At 50.1% G+C, this 22,960-nt stretch overlaps 1 protein-coding gene across 3 annotated transcripts in view; it reads left to right on the forward strand.

Annotated features, from left to right (window-relative positions):
- The first annotated feature begins 1,328 nt into the window (after positions 1-1,328).
- Positions 1,329-22,960, forward strand: part of Golga7b (golgin A7 family member B) — a 38,589-nt gene continuing 16,957 nt past the window's right edge. Inside the window, exons 1-3 of one of the 3 annotated variants that reach the window (XM_026394757.2) lie at positions 1,329-1,366; positions 3,336-3,480; positions 22,376-22,485. The gene's annotated coding sequence lies outside the window, so the exon portion shown is untranslated. Of the gene's footprint in view, positions 1,367-3,335; positions 3,481-6,119; positions 6,448-13,503; positions 14,599-22,375; positions 22,486-22,960 lie in introns of those variants that run through there. The other 2 variants (XM_026394755.2, XM_026394756.2) reach the window with 2 other exon arrangements.

Below are 22,960 nucleotides of genomic sequence, written 5' to 3' on the forward strand. Positions count from 1 at the left end.
GATGGGAAGAACCCTCAGATATGTCTCCTCTGTCCAGGGTCAGCAGACTCGGCCTTTCCTCCAGGGAAAGTGACATTTCTTGGCTGTGTGACATTCTTGGCTCTTGCCATTGCAGGGCTCAGAGGAGCTGGAAACAGGCAAGGGGGCTGGGTATCCGGTACAAAGAAGTGGCCTGAAGTGAGGACAGGCAGAGGGGCCGTAGGGAGGGAGTGGTCAAGCTGGAGACCCTGGAGAGGTCTGTGCCGTAGCTGGAGCTCATGGAACGTCCAGGGGTGCCTGGAGTGCTGATGGCCAGGTGTGGGCTAGTTAGGCAATAGCCTGGGTCCCCCCAACAATGAGGTGGACAGGACCCTCAGATGGGGCCCCGCCCCTGCTGATTGACAAGGCTCATCTCAGCAGAAGTCTGGGAACTTTTATTAGGAATCCCTGGGTGAGCAGGTGGCATGCCTGCTCCACAGGTTGGAGGGAGACCCAGGGTCTCCTGTCCCAGGTGCTCACTGTCTAGACCAGGATGCAGACAGATGGCCTGCAGGCCAGATCTGGCCCTCACATATACTTGCTTTGGCTCCCATAGTTTAAAAATTTGGCAAATTGCTCATACAAATCAGATTTCTGGCTTTGCTGGACAAATCGGGAGATCTGGCAACACAGTCTGCATTCCCACCTGGCAGCATCTGGTGGCGTGAGGTGGCCCCTCCCCTCTCCTGCCCTGGTCCTCGCACCCAGCACTCCCCGGCCTGGCCACTGACCACACTCCTGCTAATTTAGATGGATGGAAGGGTGAAGTCTGGAGCCCATGTTGTCATGTGTCCCCTCCATGTCCCGTGGCCTCCTACTGCACGGGAGGAGTGTGTTCATCAGATCCTCCCCAGAGGGAGAGTGACAGTGTGTGCTGAGTGAGTGGCAGAGGGAGAGGCTGATGGCACCAAGGCCCGTGGACATGGTTCTCAGACTGTGGACCACCTGGATCAGAATCACCCGGCATCTGGTTCAAAGTGCAGACCCTGCTACAGAATCTGAGGGAACGTTCCCCTGGTGAGGTCAAGGTCATTCAAGTATAAGAACCACAGAGAAGAGGAGGCTGGGGTTTAGAGGGCAGTGGGACAGACACAAGTCCTGTTTCCTGGGGCGAGGCTGGGGATTGACTCCACGTTCCAGGCTCCTGACGGACCCTTGTTCTCAGCACTGCGCAGCTGCGGCCCCCACGAGGCGAACGGCACAAAAACATCTTCTCCAATCTTCCTGCCCCCGCACCTGGAGGAAAGGTCACGCCGGCCTTTGCCAAGCCTTGTCATTTCCTGGAATCTCTGCACTGTCACCCAGGCAGGGGACCAACTCCAGGAGTGGGACAGAAGCTCACTGACAGGTAAGAGCCATCTTTTCTCTTTCTTAGCCAGGTGGCCTGACAGTTGCTGGGTTCTGGCCAGGGACTCGAATCAAGGTCCTGTGTGTTACTTGGCTTTTTGTTGCTGCGATCAAAATACAGGACAAAAACAACTTAGAGGGGGAAAGGTTTATTTTGGCTCATGGCTTCCGAGATTTAGTTTGTGGTTGGCAGAGTCCATAGCTCTGCGCCCAAGATGAGGCAGAACCTCGTGGTAGAAGGGAGGGGTGGTGTCTACCTCAGGGTGGCTGGAAAGCAGGGAGAGCCAGGTGAAGGGGCTCAGGAAAGCTGTCCCCTTCCAGGGCATGCTCCCAGTGACCCACCCACAGTCACCACCCAGTCATTCAAACTCAAATGGACTGATTAGGTCACAGCTTTCACGACCCCATCATTCCACCTCTGAACACGCCTGCATTAACACAGGAGCTTTTGGGGGACACCTCAGATCCAAACCACAACACCCTGTGCTGGGAAAGAGGGGATTTAGGGATTTGTTCAAAAAGAAGATGCGTTTCTGCCATAGGAGAACAGGACAGGAGCTTTGGACTAACTTTCCCTTTGGAAATGTCACCTACAAGTGTGGAGAGGCACAGGGTGTCAGGGTAAGACTCCGGAGTGGGTAATCCACAGGAGGTGCTCATTCTCAGGGTCTTACGAGAAAACTCAGGAGCGGGCAGGGCACATGCCTGTAATCCCAATGACTTGGAAGGCTGACAGGAGGATCGCAAGTTCGAGGCCTCCCACAGCAACTTAGCAAGACCCTGTCTCAAAATGAAAAATAGAAAGGGCTGGAGATGTGGCTCAGTGGCAGAGTAAAGTACTGAGGGAACAAAATAGAGGAGGGTCCTGAAATGACCCCTGTGCCTGCAAGAACCTGAGTGCGAGGCCCTCTGGGTTGGGCTCACTCGTTTTTTCAGGCAGAAGAGAGGATGGGGCACAGTGAGCATTCAGTGACCTCTTGGGTGAGACCTCTGGTTCTCAACGTGGCTGCACATGGGAAGCCCCTGGGAGCTTCAGAATTTCCTGTTGTGAGATTTGGATTTAATGATTTGGGGTGCTTTTATAGTCTCTCCAAGGATTCTAACACACAGCAATGTTTGCAAACCTCTGGTCTAGATGGAGCAGGTGGATGCTCTTCTCTGGTTTCCTTTCCTAGGTTTTAACTGTGAGCCACAGACTAGCAAGCCAGACACAGATTCCATGGTGACGCCAGGGCACAGACCGCAGAGAGGAGCTCAGCACTCCTCCAGATGCCCCTTGTCTAGTACTTAACAATCAACCCGGAGGTCCCTGTTCTCAGACTCAGGTTAGAAGCAGAAGCCTGAGCTGGGCCAGGTTGAGGGTGATGCCGGTGGAATGATGGAGCCTTAAATGAAATTCACTTGAGACAAGGAGCTGGTGGGAGAGAAGGTCGCCCTGTTGCAGCAGATTTATTTCCCAAAGTATTTCTGAGGTCAGCCTCCCTCGTGTGATAGAAGGGACTCCTTCCTTGCCTCCAAACACACACACACACACACACACACACACACACACACACACAGGTGCATGCACAGAAACACATAGGTACACCTGCCACAATTCCACCAAGTAGGTCATTACATTCCACCAGAAAGTCTTCATGGAAGGGAAAATTGGGGCGGGGGGCTGTTCAGTCAGTCACCACACGTTGTGGATCAGTGAGGGACTTTATCCCTGCATCCGTTGCAGGTCCTGGCTTCTGAGTAGACAGACAGCAAACAGCCCAGGGACATTTCAGAGGGGCTTCTGAAGATGCAGAGGGAGCATCTAAGGTGAGGCTTGGAGGAAGCTAGAAGGTGCTATTTCATGGGTAACTTATGCAAAATAATTGTCACACTGGCTTCCAAGGCAGGTGACAGTGCTGTGAGCATCATTTTGCTGTGGTGGCAAAAAGTCTGCTTTATACTGCTGACGGCACTTTCTGCTCTTTCAGGCAGGCTCCTGCAGGGGCTGAGGGCGGAAGGAGAGCGTCAGGCCTCGCAGAGACACCTGATGGTCCTCCAGGATGCCTGGTCCTTGGGGTCAGGAGACCCAGTCCCACTGACCCCTGGCTTTCTCATCTGAAGAATGAGATCAAGGTCTGACCTTTAGGGATGTCCCGTGGCTCTGGGAGAGTGCTGACACATGCATGGCAGGGAGTCCCTGCCATCCCCTCTCTGCCCCCCCCACACCTGTGCCCGCTCCCTCCTCTCACTCAGTGATTGATAGTTGTCCCCTCAGACTTGCCCCTCCCTCTCCACGGCCAGCTTGGAACTGGGCAGCTCTGTCCTGCCAGGGTAGGAAGAAGGATTCTCCTTCACTACCTTGAAAGGCCACGCTGAAAGTTAGTGATAGGTTCAGAGCTAGCGGAGGCATGAAGTCTAGGACTGAAGTTTTGGTAGTATTTCATTTTTTTAAGGTAAAATTTGCATAATATACAATGAACCTTTTTAAAGTGTGTAATTCAGCGGAATTTATTATATTTGCAATGTTGTACAACCACTAGTCTCAAAACCACTAGTTTAAAAGCTCTTTGTTTTTCTTTTTTATTATCCCAGAAGAACATCCCATACCCATCCTGTTCTCACTCCTGATTGGCCCTCTCCCCTCAGTCCCTGGCAACATAGTCTGCTTTCTTTCTTTGTGGATTTGCCTGGTCTGTTCATTCGAACAAAATGAAACATTCAGTATTTGGTCTTTTGTGTCTGGCCTCTTTCACTTGGCAAAATATTTTCAAGGTTTATTCATGTTGTGACATGTGTCAGTGCTTCATCCCTTTTATGGCTAAATAATATTCCACTGTATGGATATACCACAGTTTTCTTAGCCATTGATGGATATTGGGTTGCTTCCTCCTTTTGACTATTGTAGACAATGTTGCTATTTTTTTTTGTGAGAAAATGTGTATTTGAGTATCTGTTTTCAATTCTTTTGAGCATAAACCAACCAGGGGAGTTGCTGGGTGGTACAATAACTCTATGCTTAACTTTCTTTCTTTTTTAGTTGTAGTTGGACACAAGACCTTTATTTTATTTATTTGTTTTTATGTGGTGCTAAGGATTGAACCCAGAGCCTTACACATGCTAGGTGAGTGCTCTACCACTGAGCCACAACCTCAACCCCCTATGCTTACCTTTTTGAGGACCACTGAACTGTTTTGCATAATGGTTGAAAATCTTTTAGCTTTAAGATTTTATTATTCTGAGTGCAAAGAAAATACAGCACTATAGAAAATATGGAAATCATTTATTGATAAATTTAAAAGTATTTTAAAGCAATTTTTAAAAATTAAAATGTACATATAAATACATGGATATTGTAATAATCCAAATAAAGAAAAATCTAGAAAAAGGTCTCTTATTGCTTCCTGCTTCCCTGAGGCTGATTAGTGTTAATTCTTTATTGTGTATCCTTCCAAACATTTTCTAGACATTGTTAGCTTGTGTGTTTTTTTTTTTAACACAAATATATTACATTATCCATATTTCTTTGAATCTTCCTACCCATTTCACAGTTGTTCTAGAGATTGTCCCAGAGCTGGGTTGAGGGCTCCTCAGATCTGAGAACCGTCCTTATCTTGTTTAAGAGTCTGGAGGTCTGGGCCTCAGACTGGGCAAAGCTGTCTTTGGGAGGTTGGGTGATGAATGTATTATAATTTCCTTTTGCTATCTGCATATATGAATTCTTTATAAAATGAATATGAATAAGAAAAAAAAAAAGCTGGGAAGAATTGTGGGCCTGCAGGCTCTGCGCCCAGCTTGTATCTTAATTTAGTACTTACTTCATTCTTCCTTGTTGCATAATGAGTTGTTTATCTGTTTGCCTCCCTGGAGGGCGGACAGGCTTATTCATCTCCCTGCCCTCTCCACTCCTCCCCTGGGCAGAGCTGAGCCCCAGGCCTGGCACACTGGGGTGGTTAGCTGAAGAAGCAAGTGGCCCCTCCCAGCCTCCCGTGGAGGCTGTGGGGGGGGGGTGGGTCCCAAAGTCCCTCAGAAGACCTGGGCTGAGGCTGGCCAAGGGAGTGCAGAAGTGTGGGAGTCTAGACCCCCAGGAACTGACCTCAGGGCGGTCACACTCTCTGCAGGCACAATGGGGCCCAGCTTCCCTGCCAAGCTGAGTGTGATCACAGGTGCACTTACTCCTGGCGACCCCAGCCAGCGGTGGCAGGCGGCACCCAGCTGAGGATGTAATTAGTGCTACCAGGAGCAGGAAGTAGGAGAGGCTTGGAGGCTCAGGCTCCCTTTCCAGAGAGATATAAATAGCTGGTCTCTGGGCGGAGGTGGGAGCTGTACACTCAGGACTGGAGGTGCGAACAGTCAGCGCCCAGGGCGCGGGTGCGGTGTCTTCTTGGGCTTGTCTGTCTGTCTGGGCTGGGAAGATGCAGGGGGGAGTGGCCCTGTGGGGAGGGGCATGTGGTCTGTGGCTGAGAGGGGCCTGGCAGAGGCCCTGCCTTCCCTGATCCGAGCTCCCCATCTGCCTCCACCAGGCTGGCCCGCCAGCGCTCATGTTCCTTCCTGCCATGGCCCTGAAGATTAGTGAGGGGCATCACCACAGCCCCCCAGCTCCCTGCCAGCCCAGCCTCCTGCCTCCGGCTTGCCCTAAGGAGCAGGTTTTCGGGGTCGGGCGGGATCCCTGACCAGGATCATTTATAGCATTTCTGCAGAATGGGTCCCGATGGTGCCGGGCAGCTCTGAGCCTGACTCATCCGAAAATGCTTTATAAATAGCCTGGTGGAGGGACATGGGCTGTGGGCCCGGCCCCCGCACTCTGAGCAGGTGGCAGCCCTGCGGTCCTGAGGGTTCCCAGAACAGAGGCGGAGACCCAGGGCCAGGGGTGCGGGGAGAGGGCACTGCTGGCCTCTGGGGAGTAGCCCAGCAGGCCCAGGGGCACCCAGAAGTCTTCCTCTCAGACACGATGTCGGCATCCCAGCCTCGGTGGGGAGTGTGGGCATTTCTGGTTAGTCACAGTTAGCCAATATGAGCTATGTTTGCTGGGCAACCCAGGATGAGTCACCTCTCCTCTCTGGTCTCAGAACCCTCATTGGTAAAATGAGAGGGTTGAGCTAGGTGAGTACTAAGGTCTGGTTGATTGTTTATGCTTCTTGGTGGGTGCAGTTTGGCTTTGCTGAATGAGACACCACCCATATTTACGGAGCCCTCAGGTACCTGGACTATGCTAGGAACCCCCACAGAACATATTTTAGTAAGACTCACCTGCTGCTGGCGGGTCCATGGGTTGAGACCTTTGCTGATGAGTCACTGCCAAGATCCTGAGCCAGGCCTCAGCTGTGTGGGCCCCGCTTGTTCAAAGGACCGGCAGGGGAGTGTGGCAGAAGGCCAGGCCGCGCGGTGGGCAGCACCTGACACTGGCAGGGAGGGGCCCTCTGGGCTCTGATGCCTGCTTGACTTTGCCCTGCAGCCCAGTTCACCAGATGGGCCCAGGGACTTGTTCAAGGTCAGACCCAGGAGTTCCGATTTCAAGGCCAGTGTTCTTGGGAGGAGGCATCATTATTTTTCTCTACTCTCTTTGGAAAAATCTAACATTGATGAGATGGTGCCAGCTTCCAGGTGCCATTGGGCAGAGAAGACAGGCCCTGCTTGTTCCTGATCCAGGCCTGCTCAGGCTGGAGAGGACACTGTGACACTTCTCAGAGGGTTTGGCTCATTTTAACTGTGAACAAGTGGCTGGACATTCCTGCCCAACAGTGTGTGTGTGTGTGCGCGTGAGTGCAGGAGGAGAATAGTCACCCACACATGGAACCATGAGCTGGATAGGCAGGGTCTGTCACTTTCAGGGCCAGGTGGACACTAGGCACTTCTAGGACAGTAGCTGGGAGGCCAGGGATCTAAAGCATGGGCTTGGGTAGGGCCGATTATTGTCTCTGGGAAAAAAGGGACATCTGACTGCTTCTCCACAGAAGGCAGGCGAGGGCCTGGGACGCTGTTTTCTTGGGTTGGCAGGGCCCGTGTGCTCGTAACTCATGAGGTGTCAGGTCTCTGGAAAGGGCGTGGTAGTTCCAGTGTGGCGGTGCATCCGGACCTGGAGGAGTGGGTTTATAACACGTCCTGAGTCCCACAGCCTCCTGGATGGGACTCCCGGGGTGGAGGCTAGGAGTCTCTGAACCACTCAGCCTTCACAGCAGCTGGATGTTTGTGATACTGTGGAGCTGACCTTGGATGCTGGGCGCAGTGTATCCCGCTTCCCTTTTCCTTACCCCAGGGTTATGCTGTTTAGGTTTTGAGCACTTTGCAGCCATTGACATAAGGATCCATAGATGAGGAACACCCAGCCTCAGGAATCATGAATATGAAGCTTAAGAAATTGACCTAACCGCTCCCAGACAACCGGACAATGGTTTCCTTGTAGGTCACTGAAGAAACTAACAGTATCATGCTTTGGGGGACTGAGGTGCAGAAGGGCTTTGGTCATCTTTTGAGGTCAATGGAATCACAAGGTCTCTAACAAGGAGCTGGGCTCCTGTCGATCAGTGCAGCTCAAATGGCCCCCAGCCATGCGAATCCAAAACTTTGATCAGACTCCTTCCTCCTCCTTACTTGCCCTGTGGCCTTGAGCTAGTCTCTAACCCTCTCTGGGCCTCTCATTCATAAAGTAAGGGAGCTGGACTTCTAAATCCTCCCTGACCTGATAGGTTACAAAAGACCAGAAGCTGGGGCATTTGCCTAATTTCTGGCATCAGACCTCATTCTGTTCTGTTGCCTTGGAGTCCGCCTTTTTATTTACTCCTCCCCCAAAACCCTTCCCTCTTTTCTCCTCTTCCCCAGAGTCTGCTGGAGGGGTGTTTGGCTTGGCTGCTGAGAGGGCCTGCTAGGCACAGTTAATGGGGGAAGGAGTGAGCGCGTGGACATGCTCAGGCCATGGTGACTGGCGGGGGGCCACTGCAAGGTAGGGGGACTCTTCAGGGAGGGTCCAGGGCAGGGGAGGTTGCCAGGAACCCAGCCTCAGGGCTAGGACTGAGTTGGAAGTATCTTTCAGGTTAATTATTACAAAAGTCCCCGCAGAGTGGGTGGCTTCTCAGGGCACCGTAGCCAAGTGTTAACATAGGTCTGAAGACAGACCTGGGGTTAGGATTCTGTGGGCAAGGAGGCATTCACGCCATGTCCCAAGGGCATGCTTGGGCCAGGCATTGCATTTGAACTATTTCCAGCTCTCACAAAACCCACAGAGAGGATAGCATTTGCCCACTCTTGCAGATGAGGATAGTCAGGCCCAGGTTGCTAACTCGCCCACAGCCCCACAGCTGCAGAGAGGCAGAGCAGGACTTGAACTTGAGTCTGGTGATTCTAAACACACAGGGCTGGCCCCCTCAGCACCAGGCACCTGCTCTCCCATTCTGAGCACCCCTCTCCTAAGGCATGGTGGCACCCATCTGCCCAAGGCTCTGCATATATCTGCCCAAGATCACAGGCATGTTCACATAAATGAACATACATGAAGGAAATGTGATTTAGAATAAAATTGCACTGGAAAATTTGGAATATACTAGGATAACTCAACAGAGCGTCAGCACGATTTGAAGCTGAGGCCCACTTGGTTGGTTGCTGGGGAAATTGAGGTGAACAAGCTCCAGTACTTGGCCTTGAGCTCACTGGTTGGTTGTGTGGGAGGCTGGCTGCAGGATCTGTGAAGTGCCTCCTATTTTTGGGGTGGAGGACTGGCATGCTGGAGGCAATCAGGGAGGGATCCCCAAAGAGGCAGAGCTTGAGTTGTTTCTGAAAAGACAGGAAATAGAAGTGACAGTTGTGGGGGGAGAATAGAGTTCTAAGAGCTGGAACAGCATATGTTAGAAGCTCAGCAGGATGCACAGAGTGGGGGAAACTGGGAGGAGCTCCCTGAGGGTGCCTGAGAAGACCAGAGACAAGAGACAGGCAGGACAAACATGGGCGGGTGAACTTGCGGAGGGTGTGCGTCTGACACGTTCTGACTTTGGTTGAGCTTCAGTTTTCTCAGATATCAAATGGGAAAAGTAAGGCCTTCTGTTTGGGGTTATTGAGGGATTAAACTAGTCATAGCCTAAAGCAGGTGGTACCAAGTCTGACACAGGTTCAGTAACTGGTTGTTGCTCTTGTAGCTATTGGTGATGATGATGGTCATCGTAACTGAGCGCCTTAGTTTCCTTCTAGTCTGTTTTTAGCATAGTAGCAAGGAGGATTCTGTGAAGACACGTGGCAGATCATGCCCCTCCTCTGATCTCAGTTTCCAGGGGCTCCATCTCACTCACGGTGAAAGCCGGGGTCCTTGTCGCAGTCTTCAAGCCCCTTCGTCACATCCCGGTCCCTGACCTCTCTCCCCGTGTGTCTGAGGCTGCTCCACTCCCTCACCCTAGCCCCGCTGGCCTCTATACTGTGCCTTGAATTTGCCAGGTTATTTGCGTCTTGGGGCCTTTGCATTTGCTGTTCCTTTTGCCCGGGGTGTTCCGGTTTAGTCAGCTTTTCATTACTGTGACCAAAAGACTGGACAAGAAAAACAGAGAGGAGGAAGAGTTTACTTGGGGCTCACGGTTTCAGAGGTTCAGTCAACAGACAGCTGACTCCAGGGCTCCTGGCCCCAGGGAGAGGCAGAGCATCGTGGTGGGAGGGTGTGGTGGAGGAAAGCAGCTCAGGACATGGCCATCAGAAAGAAGAGAGAGCTCTGCTCACTAGAGACAAAATATAAACCCCAAAGACATATCCCCCAGTGACCTGCTTCCTCCCGCCACAAGCGACCTGCCTATGGTTACCTCCCAGTTAATCTGATAGATCAGTGGGTCCATCCATTGATTAGGTCCTACCTCCCATAATCTGATCACATCACCTCTGAATATTCTGGCCTTTCCTCACACAGGAGCTTTTGGGGGACACCTCATATCTAAACCATAACATGGTCCTACTCAGGTCTCCATACAGCTCCCTCCCTAGCCCCTTTCGGGCCTTTACCCAAAAGTCCTTGATGAGGACTATGGCTGTGCTATCTAAGATTGCAAACTGGCCTCTGTGCTATACCAGCTCCCCCCATCCGCCTCCCGGCCTGTTACCCCTTCTCAGCATTCATCAGCATTTATTTATTAGCATTTATCACATATATTTGCATTCCTTCTTGCTTGGTCCCTCCCACTAGAATCTAAGGCCCACCAGAGCAAGGCCTCTTATTTATTTTGTCCCCACTGTATCACTAGCACATAGCTTAGAATTGGTGCTTCAAAATAGTGCTGCTGTCTTTATATTATTCCAACCATAGGGTGGATGTGGGAATGGGGCCCATAACCAGGGTCTCCAGGGTGGCTTGGCTGCTTTGGGAAGCCATTTCCTCTAGTCCCTCTGTCTCCACCAGGAGCCCAGGGGCTGCAGGCAGCTCACAGACAGCCTTGGCCTCCCTGTAGGCATTTCTGCTTCTTTCAAAACACAGCCCCTCTGCTGCCTCTTGGGCTCCCTCCCACCAGGAAACTCAGTGAGCACTGGGGGCGGGTGGCTGGCACCCCACGTGCCATCTCATTCTGGAGGAATATCCCCATGTTGCAGAGCAGCGGGGTGTCTGGGAGCTCTGGAGCCTGGGTGGCCTGATTTAGATCCTGTGAGTGGGGCACATCTGCAGGCTCCTCCTCCAGCTCAGAACTCTGGGCTGAGGTCCTCTCTCCAAAGCCTCCCTGGCCCTGTGCATCTGCCCCAGGGAGCTGCTCTCTCCAGAGCTCTGGGCTGCATCCAAGCATGCAGCAAGGTACTGTGGTCCCTGGTCACTGCTGGCTTGGCTCCTCTTTCTTTAGGAGTAACTCCTAAGCCACTCTTGGGCTCTAAGATCCCTCCCCTTCCAAGAGCCCCAGTCTCAGCCCCTATTAAACCTTCCAGGCCCATGTCCTACATGCTGATTGCCTGGCCTATTGGAGTGGCTGACATTTCAACATATGTCCCCCGTGTGAACTTCAGGAGATACTGTGCTTCCATTCTGAGGTGTAGTTGATGGCACTGCAGGCTGGCAGGGGTGGGATTTTGGAATAGGCTGCCCTTTGATCCCCAACTTCTGCTAGGAGAGTGGAGACTCAATGGAGAGAGGGCAAATTCTGGTGTCAGATCAGGCTGGAAACCTGGCTTTACGACCTAGCTGTGCCACCCTGGGCAACTCACTTGCCCATCTGTAAAATAGGTCTGCAAAGGGGCCACCTTCCGAGGTGGCTGTAGGATTCAGTGCCATGAAGTATATGAAGCCCTTGGCTGGGGCCTGGCAGGAGTTGGGCTCAGTAGAGGAGGGGACCACTGCAGCAGGGTGCTGGGCCTGGCTCCCCCTGCTCAGGGCTGAGCTATCGTTGGCAGCTTCCAGCAGTTCCAGGCCCTGCACAAAGCACTGCAGGGCCAGATGGCCCCCTGAAACCTGCCCTGGGCATGAGGCAAAAGCTCTTCACCCTGAGACCCAGCTTCTCTCTGGCTGTGGCTCTCCATGCAGAACTTGGTCCTCTGTTTATTCTGACTGACCAGCCAGGCCTTGAAGAAGTGGCCCAACCCAGAGCACATTGCCCATTGTGTTTGGCAGATCCTCTGACACTCAGTGACTTCAATTTTCCAGACTTTGAGGATCTTGATTTCCTTTGTCTTTGGTGAAAATCACTCTAAGGAGGGAGAGAGATCCAGATATGCATGTGCAGTTGTAAACAGGAGAATTTGCAAATCTCAGGGTATCAGGCCTGTGGGAACCTTTAGGGTGAAGAGGCCCACACTCTCTGTTAATGATGGTCCAGAGGTCCAGAGAGGGCTGTGACTGTCACACGTCACACATCTCTTAAGAAATAGAGCTGGGACTCAAATCCATGTCTCCTAGCTCCCTCCACTGCACCTGACCAGCCAGGGCAACCAGAGTTCTGTGATGCCGAAGTGAGCCTGACCCTCATTTCCTGCCTCTGGGTCCTGCTCTGTATCCCCAGACCAGACCACACCAATTAGGTCCCAAGGAGCCCGTGACACTGGGGTGGGGTGGTGGTGATGATCAAGGTGGTCTCTGATTTCAAACAGGCCAATTATAGGGAGGCATGGGCTGCCTTCTGCCCACACTCTGCCCCTGCTGTTTCTGTGGCCTGGAATGTTCTCCCCTCAGCCCTATTGGTCAAAATACCCTCCCTCTGCTGGAAGCTTTCTCCACTCCCCACCAGCAGGAGGAGGACCAGGAACCATTCTTTGGGGTCCCATTTAGCACTTTGTTGTCACTGCTGTCACGAGCATGGCTTCTCATGTTGAAGTTGTTGGCTGCAGGCCGTGGCCTCCTGACTCTCCTTCTAAGAGGTTTGGGAGCCAAGTCAGTTTCGGAGGCTACAGACAGGGAACCAGGGATCCCCTGTGTCCCCAGCAGAGCTCACAGGTCAAACCTGTCTGCTGCTGAGCCTCTGCGACTGCGTCCTCCCCAGGCCTGGCCCTCCTCCCTTGCCATCTTACCTCACCACATCCTGATCTTCCCCAGCCTGCTGGCTGCGAGCTTGCCTTCTCTGAAAATCTTATCAGATACTTTTTCCCCCTAGTGCTGGGGATCAACCCAGGGCTGTGAGTGTGCTAGGCAAGCGCTGTGACACCGAGCTACACCCCAGGCCAATAGATACTTTGAAACTAGAGCCTGGGTCTTCCCACTGACAGGTTTTGCACAGATGCTCACAAACAAACCCTCATTTCCTCAGGAGGCCTGTAGAGGAGAAGGGTGCAGGTCCTGTGCCCTGGCCTGTTGCCTGCTCAGCCAGCCAAAGTCTACTGTTTGGTTGATTTATTCTGCCTTGAAAATAAAAGGTAGGAACATGTGGCACCCGTGTGACTAGGCTTTTTGACTCCAGGAACGTCACCTGACTGTGGACTGTGATATATGCACTGGAGCCTGCCACTCGAACCTTTCACACACTTCCCAAGCGGTTCCTGTGGGAGTGACACCTCAGAGCCCCCTTCAGAGCTGGATTCCAGGGATTCTAGCTGGATTCTCCTCCTAGCACAGACCAGAGATCGCACCAAAACCCAAAGAGCGTTTCCACATAGGACTTGCAGCTGACACCTGGTGTGTTTTCTGTTTACCCAGCGCTGTGACCGGAGCCTGCAGAATTTATCACTCGAACCATGTGTCTAAAGTCATACAGCTACAAAGCTGCCAGCTGGGACTGCAATCAGGCTCTCTCTGACCAGAGACCCTTGGAAATGACCACTCTGCTGTCCAATGACCTCTGCCCCTAACAACAACTTCTAGAATAAGGCCTCTGTATTTGTAGAGGCTCCAGCCCAGATTACGAAGGGCTTAAATGCCATCAGGGTGGCATGCTCCCACTTCCATTAGCAGATGGATGCCCAACCTCAGAGATTTTGCTGGGAGGAAATGGTTCCTGCCACTAAGCCTAAAATTCCCAGGGATTCGCCTTATTCCATTGCATTTCACATAATTACCCCTCTCCTGTCATCCCCCGAACTTCCCCTCTTCAGAGGGCTTCCCACCCTTAGAGACTGGCATGCAATTATCCTTTTCCATTTAACTTGGCAGAGCCCAGACTGTGGGTCTTTTCATCTGTTATAATTATTCCATTTCCCCTGTTTCTGCATTGTTTTAGATATTTCATCTCTGAACATCCTCCAATTTCAGGGTATCTTTCTGGAACAGTGGTTGCCAAGAACCCAAATGCTACAGCCAGGAAAGATCTCATTAGGAGCAGAGAGAGGGAGGGAATTCCTTACTTGAACAGAGTTGTGACCTGGCAATCACAGGGCCTGCTGGAAGGTTCTACTACTTCCTTTCCTTGATACCCAGCACTGACCACCCAGATACCGGTGTGAGGGCAGAGGGGGCTTACCACATGCCCTCCTGGGCACAGAGTGGGTGGATAGAGTCCTCTGAGCAGGGATGTGGGTTGGAATCTGTCTGCCTGTCTCTCATCTCAACCTTCTTTCACTTCCCTTGTTCAGTTATTTATTTATTTATTTCATGGTGATTTATTGAGTAGCCGCCATGTGCCTGGCCTGGAACGAGGCAGCAGAGACACTCTGGTAGGCAACAAAAGCAGGTGGCCCCTGCCCTCAAGGAGCTTATATTCTAGTGCATGGGAAAGACAACAGACAGCAGAGCAACAGGTTAACGTGGACAGTGGAAGCACAGGGAGGGCAAGGGCAGAGTCAGGTGAAGGAGGGAAACACAGGGGCTCAAGTCAAGTAGACCCCAAAAGGGGTCTCCAAGCAGATGACATTGAAGCTTGTCACATTGAAGCAGGTGACATCAAGGTAGGAAAGATATGAGGAGGTGGGTTTCTGGGAGGGAGGACAGGATGTACAAAGCCCTGGGCAGGAAAGAGTGACTGAGTAGAAGGGTGGGTGGAAGATTCATGTGCTTGGGCTGAGGTTGAGGGGAGGCGGCCCAGGCCAGGAGGGGCTTCCTGTGCTCTAGGTACCTGGGTTTCCTACTGACTCTCTGTGTGACCTGAACAAGTGACTTAGTTAAGTTCCTGTTATATCCCTTTATTGAAATGAAAATAGTAATCCCCCCGCCTCAGCTTGGTAGGAGGTTTTAGTGGGGTCTGCTGGGAATGGCTGGGCCTGGCACAGGGGGAGCTCTTTGGAAAGGGGGACCCTGCTATTTCTGTTTTCACCTCAAATTCCTCAAGAAAAAACACCGGATGTCTTGGTTCTCTCTCCACCCATCGCTGCCCTCACTCCACCCCACCCCTGCCCTCACTCCCTCTCCTTCCCAATGTGGGGCTCTCCCAGGGCCGCTGGCACACAGACAGAGCAGCTCAGACTCTAGTCCATTTGCACACCATGTTGTCTGAGCTCTGTGGGTTCCAGATGTGACGCAACTGGCAGAGACTATGCCCCTATAGAGGGCTGGCACCTGGCCTTCATCTCACTTGGATTCTCACTCCTTTTTAAATTGTTAAATAATAATACAGTGAATACCCTGGGTACTCCCAGCCCCATTCAGTTTAAGAATAAGAATGTTTCCTTCCCATTCAGAGTCCCCTGGATGCTGGTCCCTCAAGCTTGCTTAGAGCTAACCACTTCCTTGAATTTTGTGTGTATCTTTTGTTGCTTTCTTTGTATTTTCCCACTTAGGTTAATTTGCTTAAGTAACATATTGTTTTAGCTTTTACATGTTTTGAAACTTTACGTAAATGCTACCACATTGTATATATTCTGTTACCATTTGCCTTTTTCTTCAACATTATTTTCCTGAGATTCATGCAGGTTGTTATTGCTACATAGTATTCCATAGTGGGAATAGATCATGATTGATTTATTCTCTGGTCTCAGAATATTTGGGGTATTTCAGTCATTTTTTTATTTAAAAAATACTGTTACTATGAACTTTCCCATTCATAACTGGACACACATATGCAGTGGTGTCAATCTGCAACTAGAATTGCTGGGTTGTGACCTAAGTTGTTTTCTAAAGAGCCTGTGCCCACTGACATTCCCACCAGCAGAGCAGAAATGTCCATTTTGCTATCCAATGCCTGAATTGTGTGTCTTTTTAAGTTCTCTCGACCTAGAGGGTGGTACCCCACCGTATTCTCCTTGATTTTCTAGTGTGCTCCCCGTCTTTTGGCTTTGCTGAGATTCAGGCTTCTCTCTCCTTCAGAATCTGTTTCCATCCCACTTTCTCCCTTCCTGGCCTATGGTAAAGAAGGTTCACCTTCCTCGTGTATCTATCCCAGGCCTTTTAATGAGGCAGTAAAGAGGGTGAGAAGCCAATGTGCTCAGGACATTGTAGGGAAAGGATGGGAAAAGCCTGGTTCTTGGGGACACTGGTGAGCCACTGGGCTACTCCTGGAGCTGCTGCTCTTAAGATTTCTTGTTATGTTAATCAAATGTCTTTATTGCTCAAATGATGTTCATGGGATAATTATTTGCAGCCTAGGATGGGGATGGGGCTTTGTATTGATGTCTTTTGCTTTGTCTGTTGTTCTGTTCATCGGCTGCTTCTGTACTCCTCCAAACTGCATTCTCTAAAGACTCAGTAATATAATTCCTGCCAATCAGATTCCTCTTGAACCTTCTATAACACCTGACAGTCTTCATCCACCCTCTGGTGACTTCTTGGGCTTCAGTGACAGTCCAAGAATCAGGGTCCTATTCTCCTTACACCAACCCCTCCTCATCATCGCCACCTTTGGGGAACATCTCCCGAAGACCAGGAGCTGAAGTTGGCTCTTCCCAGAGATGATTTTTCTTACTCCTTAGACAACTTCTACGGCTTATGTATTACTTTACAGGGTGGAGCCTAGGCGCATAGAGGTCAGTTAACTTGCTCAAGGCTGTCTAGCTAGCAGGTGACACAGCTGGGATTTGGACTGAAGTACCTCCAACCTCAATTGTGCCATCGTGTCCAAGGCCGGCCCGGCAGCTGGCCCTTTCCTCAGAGCTCTTACTTCCCCTCTTCACAACTATTCTCACGGCATCAACTAGAGAGAAGTTTTCACCGGTGGTCTTGCACTGTCCCCTTCATCTTTAAAAATCCCTAAGCTCCTCCTCTCCTTTGCATCTGGCCTGGGTAGGACTTGTAAGTCACGAGATCTAACCTGCCTTGTGATTCTGGCCCTGGTGTTTCCCAGCTGTGTGTCCTCTCTTTCTTCACCTCCTGTCCTTAGTCAGAAGCAGCAGCCCGTGGAGGCTCTGGGTAAGATTTCTTGCTTCTGTCCCTTGGCCTTTATTCCCAGGCAGTGGTCCTTGTCTCCTGCACCCTGGACTAGCACAATAGATTCCTTTGTGCTGTGGATTCCTGCTTCTAATCCGTCCCTGAGATTGCTCCCCCACAATACATGGTCCCTTATGCCCCTCCCCGTTGCCTGTGTGACCAAGTCCTGGCTATTATGGCTCTTCTGTTACCCATCTCCAGTCTTGTTTCTTGACAGAGTGGTTCAGCTGCGTGGTCTGCTGTTTCCAGTTTTCCCTCCACCTTCCTTGTCCTTAGGCTGCCTGCCACCCTCTGTCACCCTCTATGCATTCATCTTTCAGTGCCTACCTCTAGCCCCTTGGATCTGGAAGAGGCTCCAGGCTCTAGGATCACTGGAATCGCTCCCTTCTTAGCTATCTTATAACTCTTGTTGTCTCTGCGATCACTGAGGAAGCTGTCAGCTGCTCACTGTGTCCTGGTATCTCTGAGTGTTTCCAAAACAAGATGGTAAAGGCCTTCTTAATTGCAAACACATCTCTCCCCAGTCAGAGGGTCCTCACTGGTGAACTGTATGGGGGTGTTCCCTCTCCTGTAAGTCAGTCTCCCTCCATAAACAAGCATTGACTGAGCATCTACTATGTTCCCTAGTTCCCTATGTGCCATTCTAGGCCCTGGGAATGCAGCTGAGGAGATAAGTTTCTTGCCCTCAAAGGGCTTAAGGTCTAACAGGGAAGACAGGAAATACATTGCAGGGCAGGTCCAGGGAGCTCCTAACAGGGGCACCTAAACATGGCTAAGGTGTTGTGGAGGGTTTCCCCAAGTCCTATGGTTTGAATGTGTATATCAGTCAGCTTTCCACTGCTGTGACAAATGACTGAGGCAAAAACATAAAAGGAGGAAAGGTTTATTTGGGTTCATGGTTTCAGAGGTATCAGTTCATGGTTGCTTTTTGGGCCTGTGGTGAGGCAGGATACCATGGGATGGCATGTGGCAGAGGAGAGCTATTCATCTCCTGGCAGTCAGAAAAGCAGAGGGATAGGGAGCAGGGATAGAGAGAGAGTGCCCAGGGTTCCAATATCCCCTTCCAGGGTATATCCACCATGACCCACTTCCTCCACCATGGCCCCACTTCCTAAAATTTCCACCACCTCCCAATAGTGCCATCAGCTAGAGACAAAGCCTTTAATCCATGAGCCTTTAACATTTAAGATTCAAGCCATAACAGTGTGTACCTTCTAAAGTTCAGGTGTAGAATCTTAATGGCCAATGTGATGGTATTAAGAGGTAGAGTCTTTAAGGGGTGACCAGGCCACGAGGATTCCTCCCTTGTGGATGGATTAAGGTCTTTATAAAAGAAGAGTCACAGTATTTGACTCTCTTGCCCTTCTGCCATGTGAGGACAGAGAATCCACCCTCCCCCCCGCCCCAGGATGAAGCACCAAGGTGCCATCTTGGGAGCAAACCAGCACCTTGAACTGACCATGCCCGCACCTTGGTTGTGGGCTTCCCAGCCTCCAGAACTGTGAAAAATACATTTATGTTCTTTATAGATTTTTCAAACTCAGGTATTTATTATCGGAGCACAAAATGTATCAAGACATCAAGGAAGTAAATTTTAAATTAAGACCTGAAGAAATTTAGCCAAGTGAAGAGGCAGGTGAGGAGGAGGGAAAGAGTGGAAGAATGAGGCCCAGAAATGAGAAGGAACCTGAGGAAGTACTGGGGACAAAATCCACCAAATTATGCTCTGTTCATGTATGAATATACCATGGTGAATCCCTATATATATATACACATATACATATACATATACACACATATACCTATAATGCACTAATTGAAATAAAAATAACAGGAGATCAGCAGAGTAGAGGAAGCCGTTTGGGGGAGGGAGGAGAAGAGGGTAAGGGAAGGTACTGGGGAGTGAGACTGATGAGATGATGTTATGTGCATGTACAAATATGGCATAATGTCCCATTATTAGGTCTGATTGTAATGCACCAATACAAACTTAAAAAAGAAGTTAGAAGAGGATACAATTGAGGAACTGAAAAATAAAAGTCCCCTCTGGCTGTGGCGGGTGTGGAGAGTGTAAGGTGAAGGGTGACAGGGGCTGGGAAGGACAGGCAGGGCCAGAGGGGCTGGACCCAGGATAAACGGGAGCCCTGGGCATTGTGGCCTGTGTGTGTGTGGGGGGGTGACTCTCATTATCCAAGTGGTACTACGTCCAAGGAAATATCAGCGGCCCCAAGGCAGAAAGAGCTAACAAGAGGCAAGGCATGGAGAGGTGGCCTATAGAACTCTGAAGGCTGTGGAAGCATTCTAACCTCTGGAACCAGCCCTGTGACCTGGCCAATGGTCAAGAATTCCAAAAGCTCTATGGAGCTTGCCAGGCAGAGCACGGTAAGATCAGAGCCATGCGACTGGTGTCTAGAAAGCTCTGTGGGTAGCATGGTTCAAGAAAGGCTTCCCAGGACTGATGGGCTTCCAGATGTACCTGCAGGGTGGGAGTCCTGGTCCTGGGGTGGGCAGCTGGGGAGAGGATGGTCAGTGCCAAAAGCAGCACCCCGAATATAATCATAACTGTGGTTAAGGCCTCTGACTCTGGCACCCATGGTGGCCCAGTTACTTCTGGAGGAAGTCCCTCTGTGTCCCCTTTTCACAGCAGGACCTGTCCTTGGGAGGGTGGGGTTGGCAAAGGCCAACCTCACATTTACCTCTTTGCCAGCCTCGACCAACCTAAGAAAATATTTACTTTCTTTCCAAGATGACTGAACCGACTTGTCCAGTCATGCAAAGCCAACAAGGGAAATCTGAAAGGAGCTCTTTGTTAGGTCTCCTCTCCCTTTGTCCTGAAGAATTTTGTATCATCTACAAAATGAAATTTTCATTTATACTCCTTCCCTTTTAGCAAGTGTGCTGCAAAATGACTCGTTCTAACAGTATCTCAAAGAAACCACTTCTTTCTTTCCCCTTTCCAGAGAGTTTGGCTTGAATTAATTCAGCAAAAATCAAAAAATGAGGCAGATATTATTCTAGGCATTTGGGATGCAACAATGAGGAACATAACAAAGATCTTTGCCCAAGGCAAGACAAACAGAAGAGATAATAAGTAAATTGTAGAGTTTGCTAGAAAAGGTGATCACTGCTATAGAAAAAGTACAAGAAAGGGATCTAAATAGAGTTATCTTTTCCATCAGCCAACCCACCTAAGTGGGAAGGAGACGGGAAGAAGCTTCTGTCCGTCCCTATAATCCTTTTGTCCTGGCTTTAATTTGTGCTACTTAGTAGTACATGACAGCAGAATGCATTTCAATTCATCTACACAAATGGAGCACAACATTTCAATTCTCTGGTTGTACATGGTATAGAGATGTATCATTCATGCAATCATACATGTACCTAGGGTAATGATATCCATCTCCTTCCACCATCTTTCCCATCCTCATCACCCCCACCCCCTTTGCCCAATCCAGAGTTCCCTGGTTGAAATTTTAAACTAGTTGCATGTGTTACTTTGACAACAATGACAGTTACGTGCAACTAGTGGTGCAACTCTATTGGGAGGTGAGGGTGGCCGTGTGAGCCAAGTTCTGTTCTGCCGCTGCAGAAAGCAGGGCGGGGTTTCTCAAGTCAAGAAGCAGAAGTGCAAGCGCATCATTTAACAACACAAAGATAACTATCAGGAGAGTTTAAAACAGAAGCCATACAAGAATAAAAAAGTCATTTCTTCTGGGGGATAAATGACAGGGTGGGAAGGTGTAAGAGAGTAGGTGGGGCCTCTTGCCTTTTCTTATAAACTGTTCTGTTTGTCAGGGTTTTTAAAATAGTAGACATGTGTTACTTTGAGAATTAAAAGAAACATCCTGCAAAGCCAGAGGGGGTCCATGGAGGGGAGAGGTTCCTCAGGGGCTTCTTGGAGAATCAGGGGGTAAGGAGGTGGTATTGCCAGCAAATTTTCTCTCCATTTCCTCCAAACCCACTTTCTTTCATTTGTTTTATCTGTCCCTCTTTCATCTGAGATTTTTGTTTGAACAAAGGGTTCTGCAGCTAAAATTGGTTTGAACTCTGTGATCCCTCTTGGCACTTGTAATTGATGATGCCTTTTAAGCACCTGTTACCCTTTATGCTCGTGCCTATTTATTTCCTGAAATAATTTCCCTGGTTTAGTCAGAAGCCTTGCTGTGTTCCCCCAGTTGGCTATGGTTTGAGGTGATTGGCGAGCTTGCTGGCTGGTTGGCTTGATATAGACGCCGAAACTCCGCAGTCAATCATTCCTGATTGCCACTCCATTGTGCCTCTGGAGCCTCTATTAGGATGGGGGTCCCTTGAACGTTCTGCTTGGCCTCCAGCACAGGGGCTGTTTTAAGACTGGTAAACATTTTGCCAATAGTTCCCTGATGTATCTGCAGTCTCTCCTGGGGGAGCTGTGAATTCTACTTATAGAACTTTGCCTCCCACTCTTTTTCCTGGGGGAGGGGATGACTATGAATGAAGTTAAGAAAGGCAGGCAACCCCCCTTTAGCTTAGTCACCTCTCAGTGACTCCACTTGCAGACATGTGTCATGGTCTGCCTGCTCTGGTACGATTTTTAGAGCAGGTCCCTCCATTCATGTTCCTGGAGCCTTTGCAGTGGTTTCTGTTTCTGCCTGGCAGCTGCGTCCCTGAGTTGGAAGTTCCGGGTGCTCTGGGTTTTCAGGCACTGGTCAAGCCTTCTTGCTTTGCACACTACTCCTTCATCAGCTGCCTGGGGGTCTGACACTAATCCTTGAAGGTCATGCTCAAGTGCCATGGAGCTTTGTAAAAACCTTTGCTGGACCCCAACTCAGAGGAGTCTGTCTTCACCTCAGCACTTGTCATGAACCCTAGTTGTCTTCAACCATCTTCTATTGCTAGTGACACAATTCCACAGTCCAGAAAAGTTACAAAGAAAAAAAGTTTATTTTGGCTCATGGTCCTGGTCCAGTTTCAATAGGCTATATCTGGTGATGGCCTTCTTTCTGGCAGAGTCCTGAAGGGGTGTAGGACATCATATGGCAAGGGACAGGGATGCATGAGAGACCTGGCCCAACTGGCTTTAAGAGCAGACCGGCTCTCACGATGACCCATTAACCCATTAATCCATTAATTGCATGAGTCCTAATCACCTAACCACCTGGTCCCACTTCTCAATCTCTCATAATGGGGGATTAAATTTTAACTTGAGTTTCAGTGGGGACAGGCCATATCCAAACACTAGTACAGGTCATCACTAGATTCCATTCTGGTGTCCTTGTGGGGGTTGGGAACAGCCCATGGTCAACCTTCCATCTGGCATACAGTGGGTGTTCAATAACTGCTCACTGAGTGAAATGAAGCACGTTGGCTGATACCTTTTCTGTGCTTTAGGAAATGCCACTGGACCTGGAAGAATTGTCACCGTGGGAAGATCTCCGGCAAACCATCTCCATGAATCCTCTCCAATTTTCGTCTTGAAAGACCCTGTTTGGAAGAGTCAGGTAATGTCTGGAGATAGCCTCCTGTACTCGAGGGGTCCTTCCTGGGGAGAGAGAATTAATGCCACCGTTTTTTACTGATCAGAGAACTGAGCCTCCGAGTGGATAAGACTCGCTTATAATCACATAGTAAATAACAGAGCCAGAGGGTGAAACTCATGTCATCTGGCTCCAGAGACAGCATTTCCTACCACATACTTCCTTGTAGTCTCCACAATGTGCTGTGAGATGACACCATTTAAGACTTTTCCAGACCACAATTTCCCCTTCAAATATTCATAAATTTGTTTTCCTTCCAGACCCAACTGCTGAGTGTCTTCCTCTCTCTCCTGCTTTTTCTCCATTTCTCTGAGGTTTGCTAGCTCTTTCCCTGGCTCCTCTGCTGTCTGCAGGAGTTCATTTTTCTCTCATCTCTGTCCAGATAGCCGGATTTCCAAATCTTTCAGTTGGTTTCTTTTTCTGGCTGTGGTCCTTTTTT

Source organism: Urocitellus parryii, chromosome 5, assembly GCF_045843805.1.
Source record: "Urocitellus parryii isolate mUroPar1 chromosome 5, mUroPar1.hap1, whole genome shotgun sequence".
Classification (NCBI taxonomy): Eukaryota; Metazoa; Chordata; class Mammalia; order Rodentia; family Sciuridae; genus Urocitellus; species Urocitellus parryii.